Raw genomic sequence first — 26,701 nt, 5'->3', positions numbered from 1 at the left:
AGGTCGTATTGCGCTTCCCTGGAACACATCGGACGGTAATTTCGTTGCTTGGAGCATTCTCAGCCCAGTATAATCTACTTAGTTTTGTTATTCAAATTTTCCTCCAGTTCACCACATGTTTGCGAAGATACTCTTATCGTATCTTGGTTAGTTGTCGACGAGGTGGTACAGGGTCAGCGCCTCACGGAAATATATGAAAACTCAGTCCATCGGTTCTCCTGCACTTGTTGTTTGCAAGATGCCGTCTATGGATAAAACAAGCTGTGTTTCACACTTCTGACTTTGAGTGAATCGGTGCAGATTCACTGACAGAATCTTGTTTTCCTCTAGGAAAATCATAATTTTTTAGCTCACAATATGCTCTAGGATAGTGCAATAGATGGACGTCTGTACTTTTTTACATCCGGTATATTACTCTTTCTGCAAACAGGAGAGACCTGTCCTCTCTTCCAGTCAAAAGGTACTATTCGGTGACCAAGCGATTCTCAATAAATTTTAGCTCGAAAAGGAGTTAATTTCCTGGCGTATTGAATGTACAATCTAACTGGAATCCTGTGAGGGCCTGGCACATCCTTCGCTTTAAGAATTTTTGATTTTTTTCAATGTCGAGAGTGCTAATGTCGATATCGCTCAGATGCGAGTCTGTGCGGCGATCGGACATTGGTATCGTAGTAGGCTCTTGGCTGAATACGTTTTTAAATACGCAGTTTAAAACTTTTGCTGTCAACATGTCGTCTTCAGTATCTACGCCACAAGGATGCACGAGAGATTGAATGGAAGGTATCGACACGTTGATTGACTTTACGTATGACAACCAAGCGGGCCGCAATAAGACCTCGGCAAGATTCTGCAGACTGACAGTTGCGCAGAGAACTCACGAATGAAGCTCCGAGGGGCGTACAATAAGTAATGCAACACATTACTTTTTCTTAGCCAGTTTCGGTTAAAGAAATGAAGAATTTGTTGTGGTACATCGTGGTATATTTCCGTTTCAGCCCTTCGAGTTTCATGAATTTGCGATGTGTGACGGCGCTTTACGTAGACTTCAAAATGGCGTCCGTAACGGAGGTGCGTTCCAAGCAGAGAGCTGTCGTAGAGTTTCTTTTTGCGGAAAACCTTGCACACAATCCTAGGCGCTTGCAGAATGTCTACGGAGACCTGGTAGGAACAAAAGCTGGACGGAGCATCTGTCATAATTATAACAGGGTCGCGCACACCTGTCCGATCTCACGCGTGCCGGCCGGTTGCAAACAGCTGTGCTCCTGAAATGTTGGAACGTGCCGACATTCTCATTCGAGGCGACCAAAACATCACAACCACACACATAGCTGTTGAACTGGATGTATCTGTTGGTAGTGCTGACACGCCAGGTGGGGTACTCAAATATGTGTACACGCTGCGTTCCTTATCGCCTCACAGAATGCCGTAAAGAGCAACGAAGAACAATCTGTACGGCATTGCTTGCGTGTTATGCGATTGTTCCTGACAAATTTTTGTCGAACATCGTCACATGGATTCATCACTTCGAACCGGAAACAAAACGGCAGTCCGTGGAGTGGCGCTACTTCGCCCCTCCTCCTACGAAAATGTTCAAAGCTCCACACTCAGCCGATAGAGTCATGACGACGGTCTTCTGGCAGTCTGAAGGGGTAATTCTGTTGATGTCCTCCCTCATGGTGCAACAATCAACTCTGAAGTGTACTGTGATATCCTCAGGAAATTGAAGGAAGGATTTCAGTGTGTTCATTACCACGAAAATCTAACGAACTTCCCTTCTTCTTGACAACCAAGGCGTCACACAAGTCTGCCCATCGAAGAGGAGCTCGCAAGAATTCATCAGACTGTTCTCTCTCATTCATCCTACAGCCCTGAGCTCACACCTTCTGACTTTCATATGTTTAGCTCAATGAAGGATGCACTCCACGCGAAGTGATACGTGGCTGATGGGGAGGTTATTGATGCAACAAGCTGTTGGATCCATCCTGGACCAGTAGAGTGGTACCTCGCCAGTAATATGGCGTAAAGCCATCGCATTGAACAGAGATTATGTGGAAAACTAGAGTTTTGTATCCAAAAGAGTAGGGAAGAATATGGTGTTTTGGAATCTTGAATAAAACCAACCTTTTTTTTTTAGAAAAAAATGTTGCGTTACTCACTGAACGCTCCTTGTAGCTGCCTTCACCACTTCCGCCCGTTTCTGGTAAGAGCTGAGAATGGTCTCTGAGCCGAGGCGACAAATGTCGTTGGTGCCGAAGTGAGCTACGATCTGCAGCTGACTGAAACCTGTGCTGTCAGTTGCTCCTTGAAAGCCCTCCTCCATTTGGTGGAAAGTTCCTGCCGGGATACACAGCGAGAGTGCATCCTGTTTGTCCCCTTCCCGTGACGGTACTTTCGTCAGAGGGCCCATAATGCGTCACTCCGTCTCTGAAACACTATGAAGCCGGTCGACAGTGTCCAAGGCGGCTTCCAGCTATTTGTGGCCAACATACAACTCTTTCATCGAGATCGCACAACAGGCATATTTTATAGAGGTTTGTTGCGTACAGATGTAGATTTGTCTAACTTCTAGCTTTGGTCAACGTTTCACTATTAATTGCTGGTTTTTCTTTCATGAAAAGTGTGAGAAATATAGAGATGTCGCAGCATTAAAACCTAATACCGAAGAACATTCTGCACCTAGCAGTAGTTCAAGGTCAGTTATTAAACATTTTGTCACTTTAGTATACGGTTCTTGAGTCTACCGTCCGGCCACGTTTTGGAGATCTCATACTATGTGATCGAGGCAACTGATCGACATCTTCTGGTGGCTGATTCTGCATCCTTGCCGGTCGCTGCTTGCCAACAGCCGCATCACACCACATACTGCTGGTTTTGCTTCTCCCCAGTTGCTAAGGAACAGCAGTCACCAGAAGCCGCTACGAGCGGCTTTCTCGTGACTCTGCGGCAAACTCGAGAGTCGTGTATTTGACAGATCACCAGGAAAACCTGAAGTATCACATTTCGTTACGCGCTAATAACATAAATCTCTCGTTTTACAGCTATAACAAAATATGTGTTCTTCATCGCAGTTTTGGTTTAACGCAGCCTATTTCATATTTCCTTAGTAGTAGTATCTTCACAAATTGATATCCGTCATTGATATGTATTTTCGCATGGTAGCGTGTAAACCGGTTGCCCGATGACGACACAACGTGCGAAGTCTCGCGAGGAACAGCTCCGTCTGTGGAGACTTTGTGTATGACTGACACGTATATTCCGTACACGGAGATGAACCTTCACGCTGTGTTTAGTGCTACACAGGGATCAAAGTCGCACGTTTACATGGCAAACATTTCATATCATTTTTAGAAAATAATTTAGTCGACTCTAGCACATGTCATAATATTGCAGTCCGCAGGTGCCTCTAACAGAACGGAAATGAATGAAATGAAATAAAACGAATGAAAATTGTTATGGTACCAGGCACAGATCCCGAATAATTTCTTCTTTAGTTTCGATGTACTCTTCCGTTTGTATGAGGATGATCACGTCAAACGAACCAATTATTAATTCGTACTTCCTTTCCATTTGTACACAATGTAGCATTAAATTATTTATGAACGAAATGGATTGCAAAATTCCTAGAACATCCAGATACATGGACATTATGTTGAAGAGCTCACTGATATACCAAACCCGCTGCTCATATAAATAGGCAAAAATATGAGCTCAGTGTTTCCTGCTTTGCAGACTGATGAGATCGTGTTGAAGTGTGCATCGTCAAACTCTAAAGACAACAAACCAGCGCTCTAATACCCGGCCTGGATGATACATTTGTCCTCTATGGCATAAATGAGGGGGTCCGAGATACGATGGTTTAGCTGTAAATAAATCTTGAACAGAGATATTCATAACCACCCCCGCGGTTTCGGAAGACGACTAAATGGTTCAAATGGCTCTAAGCACTATGGGACTTAACATCTTAGGTCATCAGTCCCCTAGAACTTAAAACTACTTAAACTTAACTAGCCTACGGACATCACACACATCCATGCCCGAGGCAGGATTCTAACCTGCGACCGTAGCATCAGCGAGGTTCCAGACTGAAGCGCCTAGAACCGCTCGACCACACCGGCAGGCCGGAAGACGACTGCGCGAAACCAGAAGATATACAGAAAAGGGACACACATCGGGCAATAGGGCATCTCTCCGAGTTTCAGTTCTCGATAAGCACCCGTGACGTAGTTTCAAAGAGCACCGCTATGAGGCAGACGTGTCAGAATATGTAGATAAATCTCCCGCTCCGTATTGCTACATTGAATTAGTTGGGCCCTGAAGGTGGGCAACCAAACGAACAGGTTTCCAAAGCGGGACCTGTCGTTGTGTACACATACACTTCGCACAGACGTGTGGCCGTTTGCCACATTGTAAGAGGGTGCCCATACTGAGCAAGTAAGGGCGTCAGTAAAATCACCCCGTTCCTTGGGACGTCGATTCCCACACAATTTGTGTCCGAAAGTGATAGTTTGCAGTGCGATGAGCAATATTTAAACGTTCTTGACAATCTTTTATACTGCAGGCATCTTCCTGACACATCAACTCTTCTCTAAGGACATTGTGGCCTAGAAACGGTATTGAACGTGATCTCGCCCCTTTGGGGTGCAGTGCGACCGCAATTTTTACCCTGATGCGCAGGCTGCAACAACTAGGAACCGTTCAGAACCATTCAACGACATTCTAGCTTGATCAGAAGTAGCAAGTGTGCTTATGCTCTCTTAGTGCCCATGTTCCACGGACTCGCGTACTGTGATCATGGAGGGGTGCAACACTGACACATGCATGATGGTTTTATTAAACTGGAGGGCCACAGAGAGACCCCTTTGCCGTTGTGTTTACACATGTGTCAATGTTGCAGCCCTCTGTGATCAAGTCATACTAGAGTGTGGAACTGAAGGCCTGGAAAAACATAATCACCCTTGGTTGCTTCGGATCACGTTCAAATTTCGTCGAATGGTTTTGAACTATCCCGAGTGCTTCCACCCTGTGTACCAGAGCAAAGCTTGCGGTCTCACTTCACTCCGGAGGGGTGAAATCATGTTCAGTGGGGTTGCAGCACTGTAATGTCCGTGGAGAAGACCTGAATCGCCCAGGAGGTGTCAACAGTGTCAAACATTGTCAACAACGTCGTGCTGTTGCTCATCGTACTGCGGACTGTCGTTATCGGCCGGGAAATCTGGGGAAATCAATGTCTCAAGAAAATATGTGGTTTCATTGACCCCAATTGTGCCACTCCATGAACATCTTTCGTGTCGATTCTGAGCGGCGGTGTGTCTGAAAATGCTTTTCTAGGCCGCCCATAACAAAAACACATGATTTCAACGATGGGCGTCGTAGTGCTGACCTCCCTCCCAGAAGCGTCAAAAGAAGGAATGAAATGTGGGTAAGATGATGACAAAAATGGTTCAAATGGCTCTAAGCACTGTGGGACTCAACAGTCCCCTAGACTTAGAACTACTTAAACCTAACTAACCTAAGGACATCACACATATCCATGCCCGAAGGGAGGATTCGAACCTGCGACCGTAGCAGCTGCGCTGTTTCGGACTGAAGCGCCTAGAACCGCTCGACCGCAACTGCCTGCAAGATGATGACAACTTTCCCATCCTGTGGCAGGTCCACGGTGACGTTGAGCATCATTGTGGTGGATTTTAGAGCCAGTATATGACACCGTTAACCATCTTTAGACGTCACACAAACTTCTGAGCTCCGGTCTTTTTTCCGCATGTGGCAAAACCTTGCTGTTTACAGCGTCGCCGAGCCTGAGGGAGATGTCGCAGGGCGCCACGCCTTTGTACTGTTAGAGAGGAAGGTTATAGCCACCTGTGAACCACATTTGCAACTTGAGCGTCGCAGTGGGACACAATTACGCCGTTTCGAAAAAGTGATTCTTTAATTCTGTTGGGTAGTATACTTGAAACTAAGCGACAAACGAACTATATTCGCTTCCAAGTGTCGTGCAAAGTGTGTTTAATGAAACTTCAGAGAGGTTAAAGGTTTCTATCCCACTAGATTGTCAATGATAACTTTATTATCCAGCGCGTAGTTTGAAACACAAAAATAGTTATCTAGTAGATTTGTAAAAGCCCCATGTTCTATGAAAAAAGGTTTGTTCCTTACGACTCGCCCGCATCTCGTGGTCGTGCGGTAGCGTTCTCGCTTCCCACGCCCGGGTTCCCGGGTTCGATTCCCGGCGGGGTCAGGGATTTTCTCTGCCTCGTGATGGCTGGGTGTTGTGTGATGTCCTTAGGTTAGTTAGGTTTAAGTAGTTCTAAGTTCTAGGGGACTGATGACCATAGATGTTAAGTCCCATAGTGCTCAGAGCCATTTAAAAAAAAAAAAAAAAAAAAAAAAAAAAAAAAAAAAAAAAAAAAAAAAAAGCCTTACTACTCAAGGATGCTGGGTGTGAAGAACTGGGCACTATTGGAAACAGCTGAAGGAGTAGAAATAATGGAGAAGAAGCAAAACTGTTGCAAATATGATGAGTTGGAGATATCGCACATGTTCCAGTTACAGTAATCTTACAGAAGGACCCACTGAAAACACATTCAGCTTGGGGTGATATCAGTTTTTGTGCTCAATATTGGCACTTAATACTGTGCGAATGGTACTAATATCCAAACAGGAACGTGTAAATTCAGAAGGAAGGTGCAGTCCGCTATACGAGGTGTGTGTGTGTAAAAAAAAAAGAAAGAGAGAGAGAGAGAGAGAGAGAGAATTACTGACTTCTGGGAATTTTTTTTTATTCGTATACATCAATATCATGTCCATCAAATTCGTCCTGTTAGATATTATACACTTTCTCCAGCGTTTTTCCAATCCTTGAAACACTTTTCGAGCTCGATTTCAGAAATAGCTTTCTAGCCTTCTCATCGATGTGTTTGCAATCTCGTCTACGAGGGCTTCTTTGTTTAGAGAATCAGAGAAAAGTCTCATGGGATCAAGTCTCTTGAGTTTGGAGGCAGGGGCATCTTTACAACATTTTTTGTCAAAATTTCACGATAAAGTAACGAAGTGTCTGCGGGTACATTACTGTGGTCGAGAAGCCATGAATTGTTTCGCTATAGTTCCGAGCGTATTTTCGGGATTCAAGCAAACGGCGTTAAACGTGTAGTCAGTACTCCCTATTGACAGTCTGTCCTTGTTGCAAGAACTCACTGTGTTTTATGTCGTTAAAATTGAGGAACGCAGTAAGCATAGCCTTCACATTTGACCGCGCTCGTCGAGATTTTTTCAGTCTTGCCGATTCAGAATGCTTCCACTAAGATGATTAAACCTTACTTTCGACATCCGTAAACCCATGTTTCATCAGCTGTTATGACACGTTCAGTGATTCCGTATCTTTGCTGACTTTTTCTAGTGATTCCTCAACAACTTGCATTCTTCGCTGCTTTTATTGGAAATTCAACAGTGTTGGTGCACATTTTGCTGTCACATGGCTCATATCCAAAATATCCGAAAAATTTCATGTTATGAGTCTTTTGAAATGCCAATATCATTAACGACTTATCTGACTGCGCTCGGCGATCGTTCATAATCATTTCTTTCACTTTTCCCACGGTTTGATCTGTTGATTCTGTACTGTGGAGACCAGGACGCTCATCATCTTCATCTTGACACCCTTCTTGGAAACGCTTATACCACTCGTGAATCTTTGTTCTACTCATAGCAGACTCACCAGAAGCAACATTTAACATTTATAAAACTTCGCCGCCCATTACTCCGTTATTATAGTAAAGATTAATGCAAATCCTCAGATCCGTTTTAATACAAAATAAATAGTCAGCGATACTACCATAGAAGGTATAACAGTTTTGACAGCTGACAACACACTAAACATCCATTACAGCCACCACTGTACAGATACTTTTGAGACATGTTTATCACCAATCCGAAACTATCACGTGAATCGGACCACTATAACATGCGAAGTAAGAAAATTCTCATTACTTTTTCTAACAGAACGTAGATGTTTGCTAGCGCTGCGAAATTCATTGACTTCCCACCTTATTTGTTATCTTCACTGAACAATGGAGAATAACTGGAGTACCTTGTGCATCATAGGTCAGTTCATGGTACAACTTTCGTCTTAACAGTTGATCTTAGGTAATTATTATCAGTCATATATTTTTATTAATATTACTAAGCTGTTTGGTTTTACGTATTTATGCGTGATATTTAATTGTGTATTATTTGCTGAAGCTAATATCACGACAGATTAAATTTTTAAAGCTAATCTCCGCTTTACAGCACTATTTCAGTTTCTTATGTCACTTCGGAAATAACTATTTAATTCGAACTTTATGTGAAGCAAAATTGTGTTACCAGAAACTGATGCTGGGGCAAACCAGAGACAGATAGAAACTCATTTCTCTTACTTCTACGATAAATTGTTCTTGAAACAATTCTCAGAAACATTAGTATTTTGCCTTCCTCTGCCTTCTTTCTTAAGTTTCATCATACCTCAAGGTACGAGAACGTTACTTGAGGAATTGCGAACGGAGCGTCTCTTGCAGGTTTTAATTAAATTCTTCTTTGCTCTGTTTTCTGAGCACGTCCACTTCGCGCCATTGCGTCTTTTACCTTATTACTTTATTATTATCTTGCATGTCATGTGTTATTTAAATTTTCCTAATTGTGACTCTTACACGAAAAGAATTGCGAAGAAGATAAGATATAATTCTTATCTCATCTTCAGTGTGTTTTTAGTGGCATTAAAAAGTTGCATGTACGAACCTCTGCTAGTTGTTCTGTGATCTGAATGAGAAATGGTTAACTTAAATAAGATGCCTATCTTATCTATTACGTTCGTAATTGACGACTTCTTTGTCAGGTAATGTAAAAATATGTAACTTGTTGATTTTTACTCTTGCTTGTAACTGCGGAACGGCGAATACCCAGTTTTAATTAAATCGTCAAATTGATATATTCATTATGGGATGTAGTGTTCAGTTCAAGAGACGTACTGATAGGTAGTTAACTGATGTTCATTAATAGTTCATCTAAGCACGCGTCTCTGATCTCTCCTGATCTACAGCGTTAGCCATTATTCTCATGAATTACAAGCTTTGCCTTGGAGAGGAGTTAGTTCAACTAATCAGTACTACTGCTGATTGGAGTTGTATGGTTTTTATATATGACGAAGTTCCCTGCTCATCAACAGTCATACGCATGTTACTGATTATTGACCAGCACAGTAATGTCGGACGATACCAATCTGTTCTCTTTAATCCAGATTTAATTGCAGCTCGACTTTTGTTAACCTTCCACTTCTGCTTGATATGCAATAACAGATTCGTGTTGAGTATCAGACTGTGTTGGGGGCTTTGACGTAAATTTCGTATAGCTGGTCCAAAATAGGCAACGGCCTTGCCGCAGTGGTTACACCGGTTCCCGTGAGATCACCGAAGTTAAGCGCTGTCGGACGTGGTCGGCACTTGGATGGGTGACCATCCAGGCCGCCATGCGTTGTTGCCATTTTTCGGAGTGCACTCAGCCTCGTGATGCCAATTGAGGAGCTACTCGACCGAATAGTAGTGGCTTTGGTTAAGAATACCATCTTACGACCGGGAGAGCGGTGTGCTGACCACACGCCCTCCTATCCGCATCCTCCACCGAGGATGACACGGCGGTCGGATGATCCCGGTAGGCCACTCGTGGCCTGAAGACGGAGTGCTTGTTTTGCTTTTTTTTGGTCCAAAATAGAACGACATTAAAAAAGAGTTCTGTCAAACTCCAGATCGATTTTCCCTTCAATTTAGTCAAAGAAAGTAGCGTATTCAAATAAGGATCATTAACTACTTTTCGTTGTGAGGGAAGTGAAATGAGAAGAAAAACTTTTTAAATGAAATTGCAGCTTGTAATAGCACAAAGAAATGTAAAAGATATGTATAACCACCATCTGAAGACGACACACGACCTTCTAACAGGTGAAACGTATATAAATAATAAACCCTTATTTATAGCTCACACTAAATATAATCTTCAGAACCTTCTGTCGTTTCTTAGTCACGTAATTGATCTTTAGGATCTTCTTAGTCTATAAATTCTTTTTCTGCGTCTAATAAAAGGTCTTTTGATGACTGCCGGTCGAGTGTCTCTTCTTTCACTTTCGAAATATTTCCAATGGCCTAAAATTCAAATTTTACCTCTTATTATTGTATAGGATGTCCCTCCTAAGAGTCGCCAGATATTTTCTCTGATGTTTCCGCAGATTTTTGCCATTTAGTTTTTGCAATGTGTAGCGGAAGTCGGCCCAAACAAATACTGCTCATACGTCTTTCGTGTGACGCCCATTGTCGGCGGAAAGCGCCGGTTTATTTCTCGTTACAAACAAAATGATTATTTAAGGCAGAATTTTACATGTCCAGTCGATCGAGCAGTTTCAAATTAGTCTAGTGCGATATTCATTATGTTAGTATATTTTAACAGGGACAGAAAAACGGGAGTAATAACCTGTACTCCAAAAGTGACAGTACTGCCGTGGTCCGCGCTAACTGCTCCCGCCAAATAACGCCGCTGCCCAGCCGCTGCGGTAGTACTGGTTATTCTTCTTGACGATTCCTTGGTGCCTCAGTGTTTATTTGATTTAAAAGCAGTTTTTACGTGTACAAGTAGCTCTAGGACATTAACAGTTTTTCGTTCTGCTTACCGTTTTGTATGGTCAATCTGTCACATTGAGCTGGGATAAAACTGTGTTGTTATACAGAGTGATTTTTTTAAACCGTGTACGAACTGTAGGGATTGGTTGGGGAGAGGATACGAAACAAAAGATGTCTAATGAACTTATGTCCAGAATTGCATGGTTTCCATGCTAGAGACCATTTATTCAATCATACATTGTTACAGAGTCTGCGGTCTAATACGCGCTCTTCTATGCAGCCACATTTACAGTACGAGCCGAAAATGGTTTCCATGTTCCTCAACACATGCGTGTACGCGCAGTAGTACGTTCTGTCTCAGACGTTCACATCGGCTAGGATGCATCCGAACAATGTCAAAGGCAACATGAATGCGCTGTTCCAGTGTCTCCACATCTGGAATGGGCTGTGCGTACTCGATACTTTTGAGGTGGCTCCATAGCCAGAAATCGCGCGGATTGAGATCCGGTGAACGAGCAGGCCATGCAACTGCACCACGTCGTCTGATCCATCGACCAGGGAAGACACGATTGAGATGCGTTCTGAAGTTAGCGGCGAAGTGGGCTGGAGCGCCATCATGTATCAGCTACATAACCCTGCGAATCATCAATGGCACTTCTTCCAGCAGGGGAGGCAAAGTCACCCGCAAGAAATGCTGATAGTTCCGGCCTGTTAGGCGACGTGGAAGGAAGACTCGTCCCAAAATACGATCGCTAATTATATCGACTCGCACACTCCGGCTGCACCGATGCTGATGATAAGCTGTCACCATGCCATTGGGATTCTGCATACTATCCTACAGATGACTGCCTGTTGTGAAAGTTGAAGATATCACTCCGCGTACAGGTGGCCCACCTGTGAATAGGATGGATGACACAAATCCTTGACGGTCTAAGGCGTCTTGTCACGATTCTCGCGGCTCCCCCAGTCGGAGGTTCGAGTCCTCCCTTGGGCGTGTGTGTGTGTGTTGTCTTTATCGTAAATTAGTTTAAGTTAGATTAAGTAGTGCGTAAGCCTAGGGACCTATGGCCTCAGCAGTTTGGTCCCATAGTCCTTACCACAAGTTTCCATTTTTCCAAATCCCTGAATCGTGGTTGCCTGGTGAAGAAACCAGTGACAAAACTGCTCCCCATGTGGAAATCTGTCCCTAGTAAACCCTGTATACGCTGTAAGTGGGAAGGATAGGAGCAATTGTTATGGAGAATGTTCATACGGTCGCCTGGCTTTCCCTGTAATGGCGGGCCAACTGTCCGGTATTGACACGGCGGTGGCCTTCCACAATGTTAACCACATTTTCCTCGAAGTCTGGTGTCCGAACATGTCGGGTACGTCCATCATCATTTCTTGCTTCCTGAAACTACCCTGTCTCAGACAAACGGCGAAACACTGTTACAGACTTCCAGTACTGTGGTTTTTGTCGGGTAGGTCTCCTAGTACAACTTTACTCCCACCGCCCATTTCCATTTGCCTTTCCGTAAGCAAACTCTCGATTCGAATATGGAACCATTGTGTACAACACTGTATTACATCCAGTACAAGGTGAGTCAGCTAGAGAAGAGAAATGGACACAAACTTACCAATTACTATGGCAGGAGAGGGGGCTAGGGCATGAACAATACCACCCTCTAGTAGGAAACCAGGTATACTGTAGCTGTGGCTGCATGATACAGCGCGTGTAAGACCGCAGTCTCTGTAACAAAGTATGGTTGAATAAATGGCCTCTAGCATGGAAACCTTACATTTCCAGACATAAATTCATTAGACCTTTTATTTGTTCAGTTTCCTCTCATCGACCAATCCCTAGAGATTGTACACGGTGGAAAAAAATGTCGAGTATAAAGTTCAAGATGTCTTAATCTAGATATTTCCCTGCGCGTTCCTCTATGTGTACCAAGTGTTTGTAATTAAATTGACGATGTCCTGAGTGCTGGACTGCAGGCTGCATATATCGTATGACGCTGAAACATCGTTGGTATGTTCATCAGTCAGCGTGCGCGTGGATCATGTTGAAAAAAAAAGGAAAGTTTCACCTTCTGTCATCTGGTGAAAATATGGCGCTGTAAGGGGTCAGAATATGGTGTGGGTGCAGAAAAAGGGGAGAAACGATCAAACAGATGATAACGGGATTTCTAGCACATTTCCTAGGATATCTTCACAACTTACAAAAAGTGTTTGATATGGTCTCTCGACTCAGCTACATGCTACATCCATAATACACATGGTCGACAGTTGCCTGCAGCACATCCGGTGTTATCAGAGTGATATGTCGTCGTATACTATCCTTCTTTCGGGATAATAGGCTTACCGTTCCAATGAAAAATGTGAATGATATGTGGGATCAAGTATCTCACTTAAGATTTTTATCGTGATGCCCGTGGAATGCTAACACTGTGGGGAAATTTGTAATGAAATAGGTGGAATTCATTTCTGACTTGCACTTCGAAACGGCATGCTTGAGAAATGATTTAAAATTACGTTTTTTAACATAGCATATACTGTTATCCAGAAAAAGAAGTGTTTATGCCGTATTGTATAAATTGGCTAAATTGTAATTCTCTGTGACTAATCAGTAGATCAATCTAAAGTTCATGAAGTGGAAGCTAAACAAGAAGAAAGGTGTTAGTTATGAACATCACTCGACTTTCGTCTGGTGTCTGAATGGCGGCTCCTGCGCTGATTATACGCAGTACGAGTAAATATACTCGACTGTTTTTCTCTCGAAGAGACACTATGAAGAGCGGAAGCAGTTCCTGTAGAAGAGCCCAGATCAGCAAAAGATCATCATTGTTCTCTGTAAGGGCCACGGCGGAGACCATGAATACTGTTTGGAGAAATCCGTACACAGCATTCACCAGACTCGCCACGCGGTCAACCGAATTACAGTCACAGGGGATTAACGTCTTTCGTCGCTGGTTCAGTCTTTTGACTGATACATACTGGATATATTCAGTTAAACACAGCTCTACACCGAAAAGTCGCATAGAATTCAGAAACAGCCAAAATGAATCAAACGAAAAACTGAATCAGGATCAAATTTAACTTACTGGCACTAAGTTACTAGGCATGAGGAGGCTAAGTAAATATTTGTATACAGGGTGAGTGCGAACTCCATCGACATAATTGCTGAGGTTGTTTAGGAGTATTTTCTGAGGATTTTGTTACAAGGGATCCGTAGTCTTCGGTGGCTCATTTCAGAGTAGTAATAAACGAGGGTAAATCAATAAATACGTCACAAACGCCAGAGTACGGCACATCTTTCAAATTTAGGGCCTATACGGATCTAGAAGTTGGCAGCACCTGTCGCGTGGAAGGCAGCCGATAAACATTACTCCGCGGCCAATGATTGATTGTTACAATTGTATTTCATGGAAATTTTTGTTCAATTGGATACAGAAATTCAGCAAAGAACAAAAAAGAAAAAAATCACAACCCAGGAGTGCACTGGCCGCTCTCGTTATCCACATGATGGCACGTTGTTCTCCTGCCTAGGGATATTTCCCTAACGCCAGGACACATTGGTCTTGTGGCTTGCAGCAGTTTAAGGAACTAAATAAGCGTATTACACGAGGGTTGTCCAGAAAGTAAGTTCCGATCGGTCGCGAAATGGAAAACACAGTGAAAACCAGAAACGTTTTATTTGCAACAGTTAGCTACACTATCCCCCTACTTCTTTACATAGTCACCGCCCCAACTTCGAGTTTTGTCGTAGTGTTGTATCAACTTTCCAATATCTTCGTCATAGAAAGCAGCCGCCTGTGCTTTCGGCCAGTTATCTGCACTGGTCTGCAGCTTGTTATCTGTGGAAATATTTTGGCTTCAGCGGTTCTTGTGAGCAGAGATGAGACTCAGGGAGAGCCAATTACGGACTGTACTGTGGGTGATCAAACACTTCTCATCGGAAACGCTGCAGGAGCGTCTTCATTGCCCCTGCAGTGTGTGCCCGGGAATTGTCATAAAGAAGGAACTGCTCGACAGTTGTGTTATGTAGTCTGCATGACACAGCTGAAATCTCTAACCAGGCCCTCATACTTGGCGGGAGACGCTATTCCCTACGCATCTTTACGTGCTCACTGTTCACTCCAAACTGAAAAGAGCGACGCGACACGATCGACGGGCATACTAGAGACACTGCCAAACATGTGTGTGCTAAGCTTTACCGCATTTTCCTAGTGGTTTCCATTTCGCGACCGATCGGAACTTACTTTTTGGACAACCCTCGTGTTCAGAGAGGTCACTCGTTAGATACGAGCGCTGGCGCAAGAATTCTATGCTGCAGGCTTTTAAGCCTTGTCGAACGATGGGATAAGTGTTTTAAGTTTACAAAGGGAATATGTTGAAGAGAAAAATAAATTTCAGGCTAGTACACATGGTTCTGAAGTCTTATCCCAGTTTGCGACTTATTTATTGACTCGCCCCCGTAATTACGATACATTCAACTTATTTCTGTGGAAATATCTTCACAACAGTGAAAAAAGCCAAACTTTTAGTGCAAATCACAGAGAAATGCAATAATCCTAAGACGAAAAGGTCACATTATGTTCCTCTCACTTCTGGGACAGCTCGAAATGGCGTCGTTACGTCACTGTTCCATTACATTCAGTGAACTCATACACGAGGTCCGGTCGACCAACTCTTCATCAATTAATGTATCCATAATGATGCATATCAATGTTAACATACAAATAACACCGCCAGGTGAACAAACGCGGGACAGAAGCGAGGAGTAGGAAGACTACAGTGGAAATTAACACTGTCAAAAGCAAGCACCATGAGTGAATGAAATGGAATGTCAGCATGTGCACTGTTGTGCAAATATTTTCAATGGGATACAGGTACAATATGAAGGGGAAAGAAAACAAATGAACTGCAATTACTCTGAAACGAGCCACCCATTAGTTCCCTTATACAACAATATTCAGAAAATGACCCTGCATAATCTCAGAAATTTTATGGCTGGAGAAGAGGTTTGCCTTGTGTTGTAATGGCAGTATAAGAAAAATAGATTAGGAAGTAGTGGTCCGTCGATGCCGACGTCATTGTAGGCGAAAAAAAAAAGTTCAATCGAAACTGTACGATAATAATAACTGGTTGGGCTGCTAGCGTGTGCCATAGATCGTATCTAAAATCTTTTTCACTACGAGACAAAAGAAAAGCCCCTGAAGATCGAAGATGTCGCTAATCGGTATTTATAAACCAATACTTCAGAGAAAATGAAATTGTGTGATCAAAAAAACGGAGTGTAAATATTCCGGCCAGAGCGGCATGTAAATAGACCAAGACTCACTCTTGCCTGCGAATTAGTTCGGTCACACATTGCAGAATGCAAATAGAAGCAACACGTCCAATCGAATTACGGCTGTCCCTGTATGTGAATCCATTCCGGAGCAGTCTGCACTGCAGACAGTGATACCGAATCTGAACATCCCTGCCATTTTCTGCTATCGCGAGGAATAACCCATCAAACGTCAGAGATAGCTTTCACAAAGCCTGCGACCTGTAATGGAATGCATGACTTGAATCTGATATCCCACGCATGCAACACGTGTTGTGCAGTTCTCACCATAGTCTAGTTATGATGTTGCAAGCGAACAGCACCAAAATTTATAATTTTTGCACCATGAGTTTATGCAGCACTCTTACAGTTATGTTATTAAAATACATGAGCAATCAGAAAAATCTCTAATGGAGAGAAATATATTTTGTTTTTTAGGAACAAAAATCATTTTCATTTCGACGATTGTCGTGTTACAATCTTTGGAAGTCAGTTGTCCTACCTCAGAAATATGTCTCTGGAAAGTTGTCACACACACTTACATTTCGATAAGTGAGCAGGTGGAATTGGAGGCAAGAGGGTTCGAGATCTTGGGAGAAGAGAGAACGGTCCAACAATTTGTTCCTCGTATTCTGCAGTTTTCGAATTTCTAAAGCACCTGCTATGCTGACGTACGATGATAATTTCCGTTTTGTATTTTATACCTGCTATCCGTTATGCTTTCATCCAGTCGGTATAAAAGACGTGGATAATATTCAACTGTCACCTGTTATTACCCTTTATGAAGCAATCGCTACGAAAATTCTTTATACATACCAGAAAACATTACCTATACCTTTCCAGAAGTGTAAACCGACCTCAACGTTTTTGCACGTCCACTGACTTGTACTGCTGTTACGTTTCTGTCGTGAGGCTGTAGACGCACGTTTCATTCACCGTAACGAATCGATGCACAAAAACAATTGAATTCTTGTTAAAACGGCTGAACTGCTGGAAATTTTGTTTTTGTATTTAATTTCAGTCTGCTTTCGGGAAATATGGCACCAGTTTTGGTAAAGTTTTCTCCTCGTTTGTTCTTCATGTTAACTTTGCTACCCTTTTTTCTGGATGTGTCTCGAGCGTCACTTTTTAGCGGGCCCTCCCGCTTCGTAACTAATTAGTAAATTAAGAAGAGATATGGAATACTCCTGCTATGACACATTACTGTATCGGACGCGCTAACCGCGAATGTTCTGGTTTAGGAGTGGTTGATTCTGGAGGGTAATGTTGAGCATTTCGTGAGTAAATGCTCTAACAGTTTTTCTCCGTTTCTTCCCTAGAAGAGGTTTCCTTGTGTCGCTAGTTCTGAAGTTGATCGATGTCCCCATTGGATGCTTCTTCGTCGGCCACAGATCCTAAAATCGTTTGCAGTACACGGCGAATTTTGGAACGGCGCGTGGAAATATTTCGACATTAGTGCAATGAAAGTATCAAAAGACTAAAATGTCACCTGATTTATTGCTTCAGTCTGAAAATCAGGAAAAGAGTTTTTATAATGAATACTATCTGAGAGCCAGTCTAAAAACACTCTTACCACAATAACAGAGTCTAATAATAACAACCACCATTCACAAAAACTGTCTCCACACGATTTTGATGGCAGAACGAAAGTGTATATAAACGTACATTAAACGTTAAATTAATCTTGGTCAAACGAAACAAGTTCTTGTATTTGAACACGTTGCTCGTAGGAATTCTAATGGAAGACTGTTTTACAAACGTTTCGCAGTGCAGAATTCTACTTTAGTTCACTTTCAATAATGGAAGAAAGAAATTCACGTACCCTACATGTTGTGTGTTTGAATTCCTAAGGGACCAAACTGCTGAGGTCATCGGTCCCTAGACTTACACACTACTTAAACTAACTTATACTAAGAACAACACACACACCCATGCCCGAGGGAGGACTCGAACCTCCGGCGGGAGGGGCCGCGCAGTCCGTGACATGGCGACTCTAACCGCGCGGCCAACGCGTTTCTTTAAGAAGGTAAATGCTAGACTGTCTGCAGAGAAATGCTTACTGTTTCGCGCACGCTTTCTCAAGACGCTATTGTGATTGATCGATCTAATCCGCCAATTGTTTACGACATTAAATGAATCTATAATTAAGCTTCGCACGTGAATTAAGACTAATTGAAATTGTGATTTGAAAACTGTCAGTGTGGATAAGGTCTTCAGTTTTGTTAGAACCTTGCACAAACATTTAAACGTTAAATATACTGGGTGTAACAAAATTCCCTTTACTTACGTTAAGGATTTGTAGTGGATACCACGACTTAAGTTTAGCGTAGGAACTTCTGTCGGGAAACGTACCGTTTTCCAGCTACGTGCAGAATACCGCAACACAGTTCACATCTTCCGCATCTTCGAGTACACTGACTAGGATATTACGTGCGTCATTCGCTGACCAGCTGATGTCCCATGCCGACTTCAGCTTTGTTTACGTCCGCAAGGACCGGCCATGACTGCCAGACTGACGGCCGAGTATAGGCACGTTGCTTCAGCGGCACCTATTTTTAAGGGCCAGTTGCTTCCGCAGGTGAGTTGTTCGACACTCCTTAGCGGATTCCGACTTCCAAGGCCACCATCCTGCTGTCTTAAGCAACCAACGGCTTTCATGGTTTTCCATGAGGGTCGAGTCGGGCGCCTCAACCCCAGAGAGGTTAGGACCTGATGTTGAGCTTGTGGTCTTTTTTAATACTGTACTATTATTCAGTAGTAATTATACTCAGCAGTACAGAATGCAAGCTATATGTGCATTTCATGCTTTGTGTGCTGCTGTTGACCATGGTGAATTACGCCTTTACGGAATACATTGACACAATGTTACTGTATGGTGAAGCTCTGTGCAGTGGGAGGACTGCTCGTCAACTGTACGCGGAACATTTTCCATATCACCAGGCACCTTCACACTCACTTTTTGCTACGTTGCACCAGCACGCCTCGGAAACGGGTACGTTCACCTCATGGAGGACAGACTGTTATCCTCCATGGCATGGCGGCGCCGCAAACCAGTGTTTGAAGAAGCTGTATTCGATGCACTGGGAGAGTACGCGTCGACTACCAGAAGCGTAACAGGCAGACTGAATGTTGATCTCCAAACTGTCTGGCGCGTTCTGCAAGAGCAGTAGTTAAACCCGCACCGTCCCCAGAAGGTACAGGCAATGCAGCCACAGGATTGTGCGTCACGAGCGCACCTCTGCCGGCCGTTCAAGCGTCGTCGTGCGATCGATCCAGACTCCCCACGGCAGATCCTTCTCACGTTTGAAGCCAAGTTCAGCAGGGGAGGTATTCTCTACTGCCACGTGGAGGCTGATGAAACCCCGCGTGCTACGTGCCCCCACTGGTTTCAGGGACGATACGATCTGAACATATGGGCAGCTTTCATCCATAGATGTTTAACTGGGCCATACGTTCTTCCACGACATCTTACAGGGGCCGCGTAATTGCGATTCCTTGACGGCGTACTGCATGGGCTCTTGGAAAATGTCCCACTACAAGTGCGTTAAAGCCGTCAGCTGTGGACGAGCGTTTCTAGCCGCTTCAGTCCGGAACCGCGCTGCTGCTACGGTCGCAGGTTCGAATCCTGCCTCGGGCATGAATGTGTGTGATGTCCTTAGGTTAGTTAGGTTTAAGTAGTTCTAAGTTCTAGGGGACTGATGACTACAGATGTTACGTCCCATAGTGCTTAGAGCCATTTGAACTATTTGAAGTGCGTCATAACATGTGTTTCCAGCATGATGGTGCACCTCCTCATTTTTCGCATACGGCCCGTGTTCATTTGGACCAGAGATTCGGGCAGCAGTGGATAGGTCGTGGTGCCTCGATTGCTTCGCCTGAATGTTCTCCCGACTTGAACCCGCTAGACTGCTACTTGTGGGGTGACATGAAGTCGTTGACTTACCACACCCCTGTGGCATCCGAGAAAGCCCTATTGGCACGGGTTATGACGGCGGCGGATGCTGGAGGACCAGGGATTGGTGATCGTGTGTACCGGAGCATGCTACAGCGTGTGTGTGTTCATGTGGGCAGTCGTCGCAGAAGTGGACCCACACGAAATCAGTAGGAGTGAGAGTGCAATGTGTGTTGTGTGCATTTCGCGTGTATCTGGAAAACGGCACATTTGTGGACAAGAGTTCAGGTGCTAAACGTAACCTCTTGATTCCCACTACAAGTCCCCAGAGTTTGCGAAGGGAATTTAGTTACGTTTTGTGGAGAATAAGTCATGGGTCTTGGCGCCAAGCCTAACAGGTGAACGACTGCTCTCTATAGACTTGTATGTACCAACGCAACAAGCCATCTTTTACATGGTTCCTAACCTAAACCTGTTTGTTACATCTTCTGGACGGGGACCGTCCAATTCACGATATCATCGTCTGTGGCTGCATTCAAAAGACATCTTTGACGAGAGTCGTCGTCAAGAGAGATACGGGAGCGTTTGAATTCAGCAAATAATTTATCAGTACCATAAACGAAGAATCAGACTTCTTCATCATCTTTTCGTGAATTTCTGTTTTCGATAAACCATCCAAAAAACGAGTTTAATGACGACAGAGTATTCCTATTTATCCATTTGAGCGAAACACAGCGCCTGACTACCTTAAATGTCTGCATAGGCAAAATATTTCTGCAGATCAAGCTGGTACTTGACTTACGTTATTGTGCAACATATACCAACATAACAAAAACGATATTTTAACAATACAATGTAAGCATGGCTTTTCAAAGCCTTTGCGCCGAACCTCTATGGGTTACAGATCGCGTCATGGGTACCAACTTTTGTTGGAGAAAAAATGTGCGCTGTAACTTCCTGGTGGTTAGCCGTTCTTCTGTATTTGTTATGCCCTTGAGAGGAGGCAGGGTGTAAGCAATATGAAGTGTCTGTATGCCATGTGTGTTGCCTATAATATAGTCGTCCACTCCGAATGAAAGGGAGTAGTACCAGCGAAAGTAACGCTTCTGATTATATTCTAAAATTTCTTTTTTCGCTTAGAAAGACACATTCTTAAAGTTTGCTTGTTGAAAATCCCTCTACCAATGGCTGGGGTAGGTAATATGCTGTACACCTGATTAGTATGTAAAATGCATATGTTCAGTGCAGGCTACGTTACACTTGCCCGTCCTGTGCTGGAATATAGCTGCGCGGTATGGGATCCTTACCAGGTAGGATTGACGGAGGACATCGAAAAAGTGCAAAGATGGGCAGCTCGTTTCGTGTTATCGCGCAATAGGGGTGAGAGTGTCACTGATATGACACGCGAGTTAGAGTGGCAGTCACTGAAACAAAGGCTTTTTGTTTTGCGGCGAGATCTATTTACGAAATTTCAATCAATAACTTTCTCTTCCGAATGCGTAAATATTTTGTTGCTACCCACCTACGTAAGGAGAAATGATCATCATAATAAAATAAGAGAAATCAGAGCTCGAACGGAAAGATTTAGGTGTTCCTTTTTCCCACCCGCCATTCGAGAGTGGAATGGTAGAAAAGAAGTATGAAAATGGTTCGATGAACACTCTGCCGGGCACTTAAGTGTGAACTGCAGAGTAACCATGTAGACGTAGATGTAGACTGATGCAGCAAGACGTTGGCTCTGATGTCGACCAGTAGAGTGGTACCATGCTGGAATACAGACCCCCTCAGTAAGGTGGCGTAAGACTACGCACTGACCGAAGATTATGTTGAAAACTAGGGTTTTGTAGCGGAAAGAGAGGGGAGTGGTATGGTGTACTGGAGTCCTGAATAAAACTAACCTGCTTTCAGAAAAAAAAAAAAGTTTTGCATTAGTTATTGAACGCCCCTCGTGTTTGTCGGCTGTCAAAGTGATTGCAAGACTTCCGTGCAACGACTCATGTAACATTTATTGGTGGGAGACACCTGTCACAGATTTCCCGTAGGGTGCCGTTCCGGTCGCGGCCGACAGCACGTTCGCCCGGCCGCCGCGGTATTCCTCGTGCCTTCCTCCTGCCGCGGTGGGAAGGGCGCCAGCCGCCAGCCGCCAGCCGCCAGCCGCCAGCCGCCAGCCGGCACCCCGCGGTGGCGGAGCGGCGTTCCGGCGCGTTTTTTCGCGTACTTCCTGAGGCGCGAGGCCCACCCCCTGTCCCCTCCCGTGCGCCGGCCTGCGGTTCGCCGCGACGCTCATAAATCTCGATGCAAACAGGCGGCCACGCTTTTCTGCACCTCCTTGGACAGCGGCGCGCCTTTTTGTGAGCGCGCGGCCGAGACAAATAATAAAAAGCGAGCGGGAGTGTAGGCGCACTCCGGCGCATGACGCCGTTCTCGCTGGGCCACGCCGCTTCTCACCGTCGTGAGACCGGAACGCCCGCCCGCACCGTAACGGGGCCTTTTGGAATCCGACCACTCTCAGTTTTGTCGTGTTCACATGGAAATACTCACCAAACACTATACCAGTGCTCGTGCTGGTTCGCAAGATCGTGGCATCTGCTTCAACATCTGTGCTTTGTAAAGAAACTGATTCTCTACTTTAAAAAAACCTTTTAAATAATAAAACATGGCCTATACAAGGAATCTGATTACCCGTATTAATCATGAACTAAAAAGAAAAAAAAATTAGGTAATTCAGTACAATTATTATATAGATGTGATAATCACTTTAACGGACCCAGATGAACAAATAAAGTCAATTTAATTCCGGTAACCTGAGTTTGACAGAGCACTGAAAGACCTGAGTCGAAACAAGGCCCCGGGAGTACACAACATTCCATTAGAACTACTGATGGCCTTGGGAGAGCCAGTCGTGACAAAACTCTACCATCTGGTGAGCAAGATGTATGAGACAGGCGAAATACCCACAGACTTCAAGAAGAATATAATAATTCCAATCTCAAAGAAAGCAGGTGTTGACAGATGTGAAAATTACCGAACTATCAGTTTAATAAGTCACAGCTGCAAAATACTAACGCGAATTCTTTACAGACGAATGGAAAAACTGGTAGAAGCGGACCTCGGGGAAGATCAGTTTGGATTCCGTAGAAATGTTGGAACACGTGAGGCAATACTAACCTTACGACTTATCTTAGAAGAAAGATTAAGAAAAGGCAAACCTACGTTTCTAGCATTTGTAGACTTAGAGAAAGCTTTTGACTGGAATACTCTCTTTCAAATTCTGAAGGTGGCAGGGGTAAAATACAGGGAGCGAAAGGCTATTTACAATTTGTACAGAAACCAGATGGCAGTTATAAGAGTCGAGGGGTATGAAAGGGAAGCAGTGGTTGGGAAGGGAGTGAGACAGGGTTGTAGCCTCTCCCCGATGTTATTCAATCTGTATATTGAGCAAGCAGTAAAGGAAACAAAAGAAAAATTCGGAGTAGGTATTAAAATTCATGGAGAAGAAATTAAAACTTTGAGGTTCGCCGATGACATTGTAATTCTGTCAGAGACAGCAAAGGACTTGGAAGACCAGTTGAACGGAATGGACAATGTCTTGAAGGGAGGATATAAGATGAACATCAACAAAAGCAAAACGAGGATAATGGAATGTAGTCAAATTAAATCGGGTGATGCTGAGGGGATTAGATTAGGAAATGAGACACTTAAAGTAGTAAAGGAGTTTTGCTATTTAGGGAGTAAAATAACTGATGATGGTCGAAGTAGAGAGGATATAAAATGTAGACTGGCAAAGGCAAGGAAATCGTTTCTGAAGAAGAGAAATTTGTTAACATCGAGTATAGATGTAAGTGTCAGGAAGTCGTTTCTGAAAGTATTTGTATGGAGTGTAGCCATGTATGGAAGTGAAACATGGACGATAACCAGTTTGGACAAGAAGAGAATAGAAGCTTTCTAAATGTGGTGCTACAGAAGAATGCTGAAGATAAGGTGGGTAGATCAAGTAACTAATGAGGAGGTATTGAATAGGATTGGGGAGAAGAGAAGTTTGTGGCACAACTTGACTAGAAGAAGGGATCGGTTGGTAGGACATGTTTTGAGGCATCAAGGGATCACAAATTTAGCATTGGAGGGCAGCGTGGAGGGTAAAAATCGTAGATGGAGACCAAGAGATCAAGACACTAAGCAGATTCAGAAGGATGTAGGTTGCAGTAGGTACTGGGAGATGAAGAAGCTTGCACAGGATAGAGTAGCATGGAGAGCTGCATCAAACCAGTCTCAGGACTGAAGACCACAACAACAACAACAACAACAACCTGAAAAAGTAAAAACAAATTATTGTAGGGGCCTACATAGATATCGGGCATCTGTTAGATGCCCACGAAATACGTAATTTTGTTTTGAAGCTGACAGCCAATGAGAAAATAGGTGCAGTTTTCAAGCAGTAATGGCGGACGGCATCAGCTGGTAATATACGTGATTTTATGGTAGCTAATTTTACTACACAAAAAATGAAATATGTACTCACTCCAAAAGAAGTTACAAACAAACATTAAAATAAAATTATAATGAGCAGCAAAATATCTGAGAAGAATTTTGAAAGAAAATTATTAATTGAACTTTAATTTGGCAGCCGGCCGCGGTGGTCTAGCGGTTCAGGCGCTCAGTCCGGAACCGCGGGACTGCTACGGTCGCAGGTTCGAATCCTGCCTCGGGCATGGATGTGTGTGATGTCCTTAGGTTAGTTAGGTTTAAGTAGTTCTAAGTTCTAGGGGACTGATGACCACAGATGTTAAGTCCCATAGTTCTCAGAGCCATTTGAACCATTTTTTTTTAATTTGGCAGTTTTTCAACACTTACAACAAGACTAAATAATGGAAAGAATATTTATTGGGACTAAACAAAATTGAGATAATGTGATAGTATTTTTAAAATAGTTAATTTAACTGCAATTGTCTTTAAAAGAAAATTATTACTCTCTCATTTCAAAATTAATGTCTTAACTGTTGCTGCAGGCAGTGCGATGACGTCAGCGGTGGCCCGCGCGGGCGATGTGTGAAGTGAATCCTGGTTCGTGGCGTGAAGATAATGATGGATCCTTCTGTTTCATTAATATTCCAGTTACGGCGCTGGTTCACGTCTCCGTTGTAGTCGAATCAGCTGGCAGCACTGGCGCGATAATAATAGTTCCAGTAATAGCGTTGTCGTTACGCGCGCGACGTTTTATTATTAAAAGTTTATTAATCACGAGGTGCGGGTAGGTCGTAATTATGCAATATCTTTAGTATTTACGATATATATCCGGTTAATGCCAATACTTCGCACAGTTCTTTCACCGTGTTGTCACAGGAAGTCACATGTGTTCTTCACTAAAACAGTCCGTTAAACATCAGTTCAATTTACGTCGTCGTCTTTAAGGCAGTTTGGACGATATAATAAATGTTTCTTGATCAAATCACAGCACTGTTATTTTACTTAACGTTTTTGTTTGTTCCACTTTCACAGTTAGTGTCTCCACACGACAATGGTGTCTGATTCATGGCTAATTGTCACAAGTTCACACAGTTTGTAAAATCGTCACCGCAAACACTCGATATACTTTTCAGATTTTACTGTTCACTTAATAATGCACGATCTCCTATTAACACAACGGACGCACTGAAATTAATTGTTCCTCCGTGTATCATCGACTTTCGCGCCGAACTTCGTCACTTTTTACCACCCGCGAACCGGCCGCGTACCACAGTAACTCGCACGCTCTTTATTGTTAGTCGTTCGCTCTCTCTCTCTCTCTCTGACACAGTACTTCTCCTAGCCTAACCAAAGATTTACAAAGCATATAGAACCAGAACATTCATATTCGTACAATATAAAATATAAAACAGTAGCAAAATGAATGAAGAAACAATGTGACGAATTAACAAATAAAGGATAGTTGAATGATACATACGTACTATGACAAGGTAATGCACAAAAGAAAAAAATACTATCGACTTTCGGGGAAAGCAATGTCTTTACAGCTTCCAAATCTTTACAGCTTCCAAACCACCGCACGGTGTGTAACATGGGTTACACGCGAGAGGTGATCATAAAGTTTTAAAAGTCATCTCGGAAAGAACAAAATTTACGCAATTGATTGTTTAGTTGTTTCCACGTACATCTCTACAGTACTGGGACAGATTTGAATCCCTGTACAAAAATATTTGATCAGTGGAACATCCGCAACTGAGCAACATATTTGTAGAATAAAACTCCTCTTCAGTTGCTAGTAATTGTCTTTATTTGTTCCACGACCATTTAGAAGCTTAAAGTTTCATCTTCAGGTGCCACCAAAAGACTGTGAAGACACTAGTGTTTGACGGTCGGGCCAGTCAGTCACTGGTGATCAAACTCACGTCAAACAAACGCACGGAAGAGTAGGACCATGGCGCCCGCCACACGCGACTTGCTGTCGAGGCGGGCGCCATGGTTGCTGGTCCTATTTTTCCGTGCGTTTGTTTGACGTGAGTTTGATCACCAGTGACTGACTGGCCCGATTGTCAAACACTCGTGTCTTCAGTCTTTTGGTGGCACCTGAAGATGAAACTTTAAGCTTCGGAAACGGTCGTGGTACAAATTAAGAAAATTACCAGGAACTGAAGCGGATTTTTATTCTATGTTAAACAGAAAAAAAGACATCCCCTTGCCACAGTAGCGCAGCACGCCAGTCAAAACAAAATGTCACACCCCTCTTGGTAAAGTGGTCTATCTTGTGGTAGTTCGGTTTCGGCAGCAGCGAAAATGAGGCACCTGTGTCAGGCCAATCGGCACGGCTAAATAAGCAATCTAGACTGGTATGACACAGTTGCAACATTTCCGATGCTGCCAAAA

At 43.5% G+C, this 26,701-nt stretch overlaps 1 pseudogene; it reads left to right on the top strand.

The window, feature by feature from the left end:
• The first annotated feature begins 9,395 nt into the window (after positions 1 to 9,395).
• LOC124617115 lies at positions 9,396 to 9,513 on the top strand (annotated as a pseudogene).
• The last annotated feature ends 17,188 nt before the right edge of the window (positions 9,514 to 26,701 follow it).

The sequence above is a fragment of the Schistocerca americana genome, chromosome 5 (assembly GCF_021461395.2).
Source record: "Schistocerca americana isolate TAMUIC-IGC-003095 chromosome 5, iqSchAmer2.1, whole genome shotgun sequence".
In the NCBI taxonomy this organism is placed as follows: domain Eukaryota; kingdom Metazoa; phylum Arthropoda; class Insecta; order Orthoptera; family Acrididae; genus Schistocerca; species Schistocerca americana.
The sequence above is the reverse complement of the archived record's forward strand: the minus strand, read 5'-3'. Positions and strand labels throughout refer to the sequence as shown.